The following is a 10,772-nucleotide window of genomic DNA, read 5'->3' as shown; positions in this document are numbered from 1 at the left end:
CCTCTGCCTTAATCCTGGCGTCTAAAGTATGCAGCTGCCAGTATCTGAGCTGGTGCTTGCCAAAGTCAGGTTGAGTAATTCATTGGAAAAAGAAGTTAAGGAATGGTGCAAAATTGACCTGCCAATTTTCTATGATTCGTTATTTTGCCCGGCGATCAATCAGTAAAGTTACCCTCATCTGTCCCCTGCCTCCATTCCTCTACAAATGTGCAATGCCACAGGAGATCAATTAATCATAATGAAACATGCTAAAGATCTTTCCACAAATTCACAAGATGGGTAAGGAGGAGGAAATCCATTTACCTCACCTATCTAGCAAAAATCACAATTCCCATTAGAAGTGAAGATCATGCATTTTGGTTCAGGAGCTTTCTCATTCTAAAACTGATGCCAATGTTCTGCTCCCATCAATTGTACTTAGAAGTATAGACTCGCCTGATGAAGCTCGTGACAGGAAATTCACTATTGCAAACTGCTGGAGGATTTGGCAGCTCCCTGTCTATTGTTGACAGAAACCAGTGATGAATGGAAGCAGGGAGAACAGTGACTCCCAAAATTGGTAGAAAACATAAAGTCAATGTCAGTCTTGCTGGACACAATCGTCACTCATACCTCTTTGATTCACACAGATCAGCCACAACCTAATTGAATGGCTGTTCCTATGTTCCTGACAGCACTTGGAGCAACCACAGATAAATACTCCAAATCCTGTGACTGGCGAATGAATATTAATGCAATAAGGTTCTGCTCTTCCTGTCATTGCTGGGTAGCTTTGAAACACACTGACCTCGAAGGAATATAAATAAATGTGTTAATGGGACTGAGTGCGATATATGTCAGTGCTCCCTGATTCTCAAGTGAGAACCTGGGTACCTGTACAGGGAGAAAGGGATTATGAAAAGACTCAATTATAGACAGAATCACATTTATTTAGGATGCCTGGCAAAGGACTTGGGATCTAAAGCTTGTTTTGAGATTTTAAAATGCCTATCTTGTGCCTTTTCACCTTTTTTTAAATACAACTGTGAGAAGCTGGAATCCTAGGCTTTATTAATAGGGACACAGAGTACAAAAGCAAGGAAGTTAGATATGTTAAACTAGTATAGAACACTGATTTGGCCTCAGCTGAAGTATTGTATGTAATTCTGGGTGCCACACTTTAGGAAAGATGTGAAGGCATTAAAGAAAGTGCAGAAAAGATTCACAGGAATTGTTCCAGGGATGAGGAACTTCAATTACATTAATAGATTGGAAACATTGAGACTATCTTTCTTGGAGAAGAGAAGGTTGAGAAGAGATTTGATAGAGGTATTCAAAGCCATGAGAGGTCTAGACAATATAAGGAAAAACTTCCCATTGGTGGAAGGATCAAGAACAAGATGGTACAGATAAAAATAATTGGCACAAAAAGCAATGGACACACGAGGAGAAACTTTTTCATAAAGTGAGTGGTTAGGATCTGGAATGCCCTGCCCTGAAAGTGTGATGGAGGCAGGTTCAACCATCTGAAAAGGAAGGATGTGAAGGAATACGGGGAAAAGGCCAAGGAACGACACTAAGTAAATCACTCCTTCAGAGAACTGGCGCAGACATGATGGGCTGAATGGTCTCCTTTGTGCTGTAACAATTCTGTGATTCCGTGATTCTGCAAACTAGTCCACTGCTAATGCTGGAAGTGGGGCTGAAAATCTCAAACATGTCACAACGCATCAGGAGGTCAATACTAGACATTATCTAATTATGACCAGGGTACCACGCTCCAGCTAATAAGAATTACAATGACACAAAATGCAAAAACACCAGAAATGCGTGAGGCAGTTCACCACGCTTTAGCTTATACAGGCAATTCAGGTGTTCCCTAACTTATTTTCACTGTCAAAATGAATTTGCTTATCAAATGTATGCCTATACAACTATTCTCAGCTGAGGTGATGTTCCAAATTCGTTGAGGTAAGCTTCACGTGAACTGTGGATACAGTTCACCACCTCACCAAAAGTATATTTAACATATTTACCCAGCAGGTCCAGAAACAACAAGGTGTTTCTGTCTATGCACCCTTATCCTTAGCTTGTCAGACATGGCTTGGTTGGTAGTGCTCTTCCCCTTGAGCCTGAAGCTTATGGGTTCAAGTCCCACTCAAGAGATTTGAGTAGAAAAATTGATGTTGACACTCCAATGCAGTGCTGAAGGAGTGTTAGAGGTATCATGGTTTGGATAGCATGTTAAACTGTAGTTCCATCTACTCTCTCAGGTGGGTGTAAAGGTTTTCAGCGCAACATTTCAAAGCACAGCAGGGAAATTCTCCCTGGTGTCCTAGTTAAAATATATCCCTCAATCAACACCACAAAAATAGATTGTCTAGTGTTACCACATTTTTCTTTGTGGAGCTTGCTGTGTGCAAATTGGCTGCTGCACTTCCTACATTACAAAAGTGATTATATATCAAACATACTTAATTGGGTTTAAAGCACTTTGAGATATCCTGAGGTCATGAAAGATGTTATATAAATGCAAGTCTTTCTTTTCTCTATCATTGTAAACTCTTCCTTATGTCCTCACTCAGCTGCAGTCGAGACTGCACACCAGCATATTTCCTGCAGCTCAAAACACGGAATTCCTTTATTCTCAGACTTGTCATCCTCAAGTGTCACCCAATCATGACTTTCTGATTTACCTTGCCGTCTTTGGTGGTGTCCTTTGCTATGGATCTTTCTCTTCCCCTTGATCTCCTGATTAATCAAAACCCTTAGGATTTCCAAGTATCAGCAGTTCATTTGCATATGAATTTCTCCAGAGGATTTCTCATTTTTATCTTGTTCCTCATATTTTGAGGGTTAGAGGGCATTTAACATGAGCAGAACGACAAAGCAGAAATGGGGAGGTTAGTGAAACCTTCAAGCTGCAGCCAAAACTATTGAAGTATGGACCTGAATGCTCCCGACCTGGTACATCGTGTGCAACAATTTCAGGAAATAAACAGCTGAATGGAAGCCTGGGTTATTCAGCTCTCTACAATATTTTCTTCTAATGAGAGCGTGAGAAAAGAAGTCCGAAGCATAAGTTGCCTATTGAGAGACCACCGACTGTGATCAGTATTTCACAAGGACACAGATTAGACTTAAAACCCATACTTTCCCTGATGACTAATTGCACTTCCTGCTCTAACGTTATAGCCTTACAAACCAAGAAGTGTGATCCCCAAGGCAGCATTTGGATCGTCACATTTGGGATCAGGTGGGGAAATATCAGTTACAATTTATACTCTTGATCACTGTTAATTGGCTGTCATCAGAGGAGTGTGTGTGTGTATGTGTGTGGGTGTGTGTGGGTATGTGTGGGTGGGTGGGTGGTATAATTGATGAAAAGACCATGCTGTGAAGCTACCACCTGGTTGAGTAGACTTAAACATGAAGAATTGGTGCTTAATTTAGTTGCCAGTGGGTGGTCAGCACAATGGGAATTTTCTATCCAAGGGGAATCTGTATTGCTCCCATTACTACTGTGGTTGAATCCAACCAATTCATCACAAACCTAAGATTGAACCTCAGATTTTCATGGTCAGTACAGCTCACTTACATAGGCACTCCATCAACTCATCACCCCATCCAGAGGCTCAAACACTTCTCCCAGGTGATACAGTGAAGTACTTGCACCTTTTTCAATTTTGTATTCATTACTCATGATGTGATCTCCTTTACATTGAGGCAGCCAAATGCAGATTGGGCTGACCATTTTGTGGAACTCTTCCATTCAGTCCAAAAATGGGACGCTGAGCTTCCGGTGGCTAGTTGCTTTAATTTTCCACCCCATTCCCATTTTGACTTCTCTACCATCAGCATCCTATGCTATTCTAATGTAGCTCAATGGGAGCTCAGGGAACAGCAGCTTATATTCAGTTAGACCATCCGGACTCAACACTGAGTTCATTTTCTTTCAGATCATAACCACTGTCCCCATATTTTCATATACTGGTCGTAGGCAATGATTCTGCTTTGGCCATTTTCAGCAGCTCTCTTGTTTCTATTCTTGTGCGATTATCACACCCTTGTGCCTTCTACTGCACCATCATGCATTTTGCCATTTACTCAATCTTGGCTTTCTCCATCGCAATACTTGTTGAAAATCTTTTACCTTATCCAGTTCTGAAAAAAAAGATCATCAACTGAAACATTGGGCTGCAATTAATGTGCCCCTGCTTGGTGCATTTTCATGGCAGCGGAGGGGACAGTGAATGTAAAATAGAGCAGGTGCCCACCCCACACCTTCCCACCCACTCCCGAGCTCACCCATATAATATGAAGGGGGTGGGCAGGCACCAAAATCAGAAGCCCACCCGCCATATTTAAATAAATAAGCAAGAGTCAATTAGGCAGATTACCAAGCCAGTTGACCTTGATAATACACTTCCCATGCCATATAACGCTTGGCGTGGGCAGTTGGGTGAGAGTGGGCAGCTCGATTTAAAAAAAAATTGTTAAAGGGCTGGAAGGTATTAGCCCCAGATGTTAATAAGGAGGACTTTGCAGGGTCGACAAGGCTGAGTTTGCAGTTGTCATTTCCGGTGCCTAAGTCAATGCCGGGTGGTCCATCCAGTTTCATTCCTTTTTTGACACAAAGTTTCAGAGGTCACTTAAGAGTCAACCACATTGCTGTGGGTCTGGAGTCAGTTGTAGGCCAGACCAGGTAAAAAGGGCAGATTTCCTTCCCTAAAGGGCATTAATGAACCAGATGGGTTTTTACAATAGTCAACAATGGTTTCATGGTAAAAACAGAATTACCTGGAAAATCTCTGGCAGCATCGGCGGAGAAGAAAAGAGTTGACGTTTCGAGTCCTCATGACCCTTCAACAGAACTGAGTAATATTAGGAGAAGGATAAAATATAAGCTGGTTTAAGGTGGGGAGGGGGGGAATGGGGGGAGAGAAGTGGGGGGGGGTTGTGGTTGTAGGGACAAGCAAGCAGTGATAGGAGCAGATAATCAAAAGATGTCACAGACAAAAGAACAAAGAGGTGTTGAAGGTGGTGATATTATCTAAACGAATGTGCTAATTAAAAATGGATGGCAGGACACACAAGGTACAGCTCTAGTGGGGGTGGGGTGGAAAGACTAAAAAGGCATAAAAGGTATAGGTTTAAAAATAATAGAAATAGGTGGGAAAAGAAAAATCTATATAAGTTATTGGAAAAAACAAAAGGAAGGGGGAAGAAACGGAAAGGGGGTGGGGATGGAGGAGGGAGTTCAATATCTAAAGTTGTTGAATTCAATATTCAGTCCGGAAGGCTGTAAAGTGCCTAGTCGGAAGATGAGGTGCTGTTCCTCCAGTTTGCGTTGGGCTTCACTGGAACAATGCAGCAAGCCAAGGACAGACATGTGGGCATGAGAGCAGGGTGGAGTGTTAAAATGGCAAGCGATAAGGAGGTTTGGGTCTTTCTTGCGGACAGACCGCAGGTGTTCTGCAAAGTGGTCGCCCAGTTTATGTTTGGTCTCTCCAATGTAGAGGAGACCACATTGGGAGCAACGAATGCAGTAGACTAAGTTAGGGGAAATGCAAGTGAACCCCTGCAAGAAGTGAAGCCCAACGCAAACTGGAGGAACAGCACCTCATCTTCCAACTAGGCACGTTACAGCCTTCCGGACTGAATATTGAATTCAACAACTTTAGATCTTGAACTCCCTCCTCCATCCCCACCCCCTGTCCGTTTCTTCCCCCTTCCTTTTGTTTTTTTCCAATAATTTATATAGATTTTTCTTTCCCCACCTATTTCCATTATTTTTAAATCTATACCTTTTATGCCCTGTTAGTCTTTCCACCACACCCCCACTAGAGCGCTAGTCCTGCCATTCATTCTTAATTAGCATGTTCGTTTAGATAATATCACCATCTTCAACACCTCTTTGTTCTTTTGTCTGTGACATCTTTTGATTATCTGCTCCTATCACTGCTTGCTTGTCCCTACAACCACAACACGCCCCCTTCTCTCCCCCACCCTCCCCCCAACCTTAAACCAGCTTATATTTCACCCTTCTCCTAATATTACTCAGTTCTGTTGAAGGGTCACGAGGACTCGAATCATCAACTCTTTTCTTCTCCCCCGATGCTGCCAGACCTGCTGAGTTTTTCCAGGTAATTCTGTTTTTGTTTTGGATTTCCAGCATCCGCAGTGTTTTGTTCTTATCAATGGTTTCATGGTCACCATTAGACCAGGTTTTCATTAAATTCAAATTCCACCATCTGCATGGCGGGGTCCAAACCCGGGTCCCCAGATCACTATCCTTGGTTTCTGGATTACTAGTCAGCAACAATATCACTACGCCATCATCTCCCCCTACATGAAACATTTTGGGGTCATTTCAGAGGCGTGATAGGTTCCACATAACCCTGAGTCTGTCTTTTTAGAACAATGAGGCAGAATTTTACTGGCGGTTTTTAAGTGGGGGCGAGCATGAAATTCCTCAGATGAGCTTCCCACTGGGTTCCCGCCTGCCCTGACATCTTTGCAATTTTACACTGGGGTGGTTGAGTCCTCAGGTGGCCCACCCGAACTTGCCCCAATTTAGGCCCTTAAGTGGCCAATCATTGACCATTTAAGGGCTGTTTCCCACCCAGCCGCGACTTCTGGGCTGGTGGGAGGAGTTCCGGGGTATGGGGGATGTTTGAAAATAATTGAGTTCAGGCCTCCGGTGGGAATGTCGGGGAGACACCTCCACCAGCCCCTTTTAACTTTGGGTGCCTCCCCTTATGGTCTGGTAACTGCAAGACCTCCCTCCCCCACCCTGGCCTCTCTGCCGACAACCCAATCCATCACTGCACCACCACCCCCCCCCACCCCACCCAAGGCATCCCCCACCTTCCCCGTCCTGAGACGCCCAAAACTTACCTCTTCCTGGAATCCCAGGACTTACGCTGCAGGGACTGCGTGCAGTCCTAGTCCTGTCCACTGCAGCTTCTGGCGCTGCAGGAACTAGAGAACTGCCTGTCAATCAGATTGGCTGGTAGCTCTCTAAAGCTGGGTTTCCTCCCAAGTGAGGGGCAGAAGACCCATGTCCAGCCAATTAATGCTCAATGGAGCGTGAAATCGCTGCGGGGCAGATAGTCCGCCGACTCTTCAGATGGCAGGAAGAGAAACCCCACCACCCTAAAAATCCTGGCCAAGGTAGACTCTCTCATACGCGGACATGTTTACAGCTTTGTTCAAAAGAATTAGAGGAAACGTTCTCCCAATTTATTTTATAAACTATTCCTAAAATATGTGCTTTAACCCTAAAATTTGAAAGCCATCAGCTATGTCCATCAATGCCACACCAAGGGCAGTTCACCAGAGCCAGGTGTTACAGACTTAGAAGTGTCCCACATCTAGTGACACATGAGGCAGACAAAGCACCTGCTTATCTCTCTTTCTGTAGCTAGTTTTTCCCCTGGAATGGGTCACCAGGGCTATAGGTTGAGGGGCACCACTTCCCATGAAGCATGCCTGACTAGGAGACTCTCCCTCTCTTACTAGCTGTCATAGATGTATTAGAAGAATTTACAGGTCGATAATCAACCATTACGAACATACCTTCCTGGAGTGGGACTCAAACCCAGCGCTTCCAGCATAGAGACAGGGATACCACCCACTATACCACAAGACCTCTCAGTCAAGTAGGACCGAGGTTAAAACTTTCAACAGTACTTTTACTTCGGAGCTCTGTCTGTTTCAATTCTGTTCCTATTTATTTATTCTTATTACCATTCCCCTTTCTCTGAAGGTACTGTCTTCTTGTTGGTGTGCAGTTCCATGGGCTCTGATTATCCTCCAGGACTTTGCTTAAATAGCTGTTATTCACGCATAATGTCTATTTTTTAAGAGTCCATTGTTGATCTTTTAGCATTATGTCTTATGTTAGTTACAAGTTTCAGGATTTTTAATAAAGTTGCAACAGCTGATTGGTTCCTGTGGTGGCCACTATCTGGTTTTGTCCTTGCCATAAAGTGTTAAACCGAAATTTAAGATCACCACGTTAGGAAGAGAATTTCAACATACCTTAAACAGGAATGTATCTGTTTGGAAGCTGCCTCTCCCAACTAAGGTATAAAATACACATCCACTGTCAAGCCTTATGCAAAAGGTACAATGTCTCTGCTCTGCAGCCTTACTTGAATGTAGCAGCTTTATTCTGGGAAACAATAGACAAAGAATTAATTAGGAAGTCAAGTCCAAAGTCAAGGCCAAAATGCGCAGTACAACTCAAATTGTTCTGTGCACCATTGTACCTTTGAACTGGTTGGATTGACAGCATTCCCTCCAATTGGGAGAATATTTATGTCAATTATTGCTGCAATATTCAGTTCAGATTTCAAGTGGTGGTCAAAGAGACTGCTAATCTGTTGTGTGGTGATTGCCAAAGATGTTGACAGTAATATCATCTCGTGTGCTCATATCCTCACCTCAGGAAATCTACAAATAATTATTAGATTGCCATCAGGTTCTGAAAAAGGTGTTGTGGACTAATTTAAGTCATAGTCCAGTTTTAGTGTATTTCTGCTTCTATGTAATCACTCTTTGTGAATAAGTTTAGCCTGAATGTAATAAATTAACAGGCTATTTTCCTGTTTTTCAAAGGGAGGACTTGATGGACTGTTCTCAAAGTCTGTTTTGGTAGTAATGTGAAAGGGGAAGGTAAACATTAGAGCTGTGGCATTTCTGAGTAGATTTTCTGATCCAGTTTTTTTGATCTACACCTAAAACTCATATTTGGAAACCATGCACCTCCAGCCGATGATTTTCTCTCCATTAAATGAATTGATGGACAATTATGGGTCGGATTGCACAATTTACTGATTCAGAAAATCTCCCTCTCTACTCCATCCGTAGTAAGCATAAGCTTTAAGTCTCCTAGCTCAGGCATACTATGCATGAGCAATGAATATTGGGACAAAGACTGAAGCACAATGGTCATTGTTTGCAAGCCATTCTGGGAGATGGTGGTGTAGTGGACTAGAGATCTAGAAGCCCAGGCTTTTGCTCTGTGGATATGGGTTCAAATCCCACTGCAGTGGGTGGAATTTAAATTCAATTAGTTTTTTAAAAAAATCTGGAATATAAAACTGTTCTCAGTAATGGCGATTATGAAACTGTCACTAATTGTAGCAAAAACCCATCTGGTTCAATAATGTCTGTTAGGGAAGGAAATCTGCTGTCCTTACCTGGTCTGGCCTACATGTGACTCCAGGCCCACAGCATTATGGTTGACACTTAACTGCCCTCTGAAATGGCCCTAGCAAGCCACTCAGTTCAAAGGGAAATTAGGGATGGGCAACTTGCCAGTGATGCCCACATACCATGAAGGAATAATAAAACAAAAGAAATTCCCTAAAACTGCACTGACCCAGTTTAAACTGGACAGGCAGTAATTTTGGGGATGGGACAGTACTTAAAAAATAACCTTACCCAGAACCTTCAAGACAACAAAATCCTCTCGATTTACTTAGATTCAATTACGCAATTTGAAAATTTATATTGCATCATATGCCACCACTAATCCCTGCAATGAGTTCTCAGAAATATGGTATATTATTTGACATTTACCATTAGCCAAATGTCTGGTTTCTTTATTTCAGCAGTAGAATTTGCGAGCACCAGTTTGGATTCTTTCTGTTGAATATGCCTTTTTAAAAAAAATGACTCAAGTGAATAATAAATGATTCTTTCATAAAATATTAAGTGAGTAATTGCTGCAGTAAATGTTAGTGTTGGCTTGCATGGTAGATGCAATCAATGGCAATGCATATGTTGTTTGCTTGGTCCAAGATTGTGTAACATCAATGACTGTTCTGAACAATGAAACCATTGCTGATTGTTGGAAAAACCCATCTGGTTCACTAATGCCCCTTTAGGGAAGGAAATCTGCCATCCTTACCTGGTCTGGCCTACACATAACTCCAAATCCGCAGCAATGTGGTTGACTCTTAAATACGTTGTGAACTAGGGCAACTAGGGATGGGTAATAAATGCTGGCCTAGCCAGTGAGGCCCTCATCCCATGAATGAATTAAAAAAAACCACGTAATCCAGTCAATTATCCATTTGTTAAATTGCATTTTGACAATTTAGGGGGAAGCTGGATAAACACGTGAGAGAGAGACAGGAATACAAGGATATGCGGACATGGTCAGATGAAATCCGGTGGGAGGAGGCTCATGTGGAGCATTGATGCTGTCACAGACCAGATGAGCCGAATGGTCTGTTTCTGTGCTGTTAAATTCTACATAATATGTTTGCAATTTTACAAAGGCTAGCTCAAATGGCTTTCTCCATGCACCAGCCTGAATAGTGAAGCTTAGATTTTTCCTCTACGGTATCGTTCATGCCAGATGGCTAGAAATAAGCTTTGCTCTGACACATAAGCAAATCTTAGATTTTTCAATTGTGATGCAATTGTGATTACTTTAACAATTGTGTTTACCCTTGATTTTAAACAGGCAAATGCAGGTGTTAACATAACAGCAGTTTGAAAATCTGTGCCAAAGTGTGATATTTGCACCAGGCGCAGAATTTTGGCCTCAGGGGACGGGCATGTGCCCAACCCGCTCGAGTGTAAAATGATGTGCGTTGACGTCGGGCGAGCTTCCCGATGTCAACGCGCACTTGTGTGATACTTGTGCGTGCGTAGGAGTTGGAGCTGCATCCACCATTAATTAAGAGGCCAGGTAAGGCCCTTGACACCCCAATTTTCGGTGATTTAACGTTGCCTGTGTGATTTCTTGCCCATTAAACGGGCAAGCGGGCAGT

The sequence above is a fragment of the Carcharodon carcharias genome, chromosome 20 (genome assembly GCF_017639515.1).
Source record: "Carcharodon carcharias isolate sCarCar2 chromosome 20, sCarCar2.pri, whole genome shotgun sequence".
Taxonomy (NCBI): domain Eukaryota; kingdom Metazoa; phylum Chordata; class Chondrichthyes; order Lamniformes; family Lamnidae; genus Carcharodon; species Carcharodon carcharias.
This window is presented reverse-complemented; position numbering follows the sequence as displayed.